Source organism: Mus caroli, chromosome 9, assembly GCF_900094665.2.
Source record: "Mus caroli chromosome 9, CAROLI_EIJ_v1.1, whole genome shotgun sequence".
NCBI lineage: Eukaryota > Metazoa > Chordata > Mammalia > Rodentia > Muridae > Mus > Mus caroli.
Window position 1 is genome coordinate 11,334,760 of NC_034578.1, and position 624 is coordinate 11,335,383.

Consider the following 624-nt stretch of genomic DNA (forward strand, 5'->3'; position numbering starts at 1 on the left):
ACTGCAGATATTTCGTTCATTTGGACAGTCGCATTTAAGATTCGGGCATTATTCAAAGGTAGCAATGTAAAAGCACAGAATCATCATCACCTCTTCTTCCTCCTCCTGCTCCTGCTCCTGCTCCTGCTCCTGCTCCTGCTCCTGCTCCTGCTCCTGCTCCTGCTCCTGCTCCTGCTCCTGCTCCTGCTCCTGCTCTGTCCCTTCCCACCATGACTGACCATCTCTCCAGGAAATGTAAGCCACAATAAACTCTTTCTTCCTCAAGTTGTTTTCACTGGGTATTTTGTTGCAATGAAACAAGTAATTAGTATAAAGCAATATGTTAGTTTCAAGCTATCTCCTGCTCTGAGTAGTTTGATTAAGCCTCACACCATCCTGATGATCCCTTCATCCAGAGTAGCCATAGTGGATAGGCTGCTCACCGGGTAGTAGGTACCATCTCAGCTTATCAGATGAGAATGGAATGGTAGCGAGTACTTGTATCTAGTAAGAAAATCATAGTGGCCACGATTGTGGAGGGCACCTCTTACATCAGTAATCTCACAGTGTCACATGGAAGGATGAGCACAGTATGATGAAGTATCTTTTGTGTGTGTATGAAACTGTAAGTCTGGATAGCCTGGT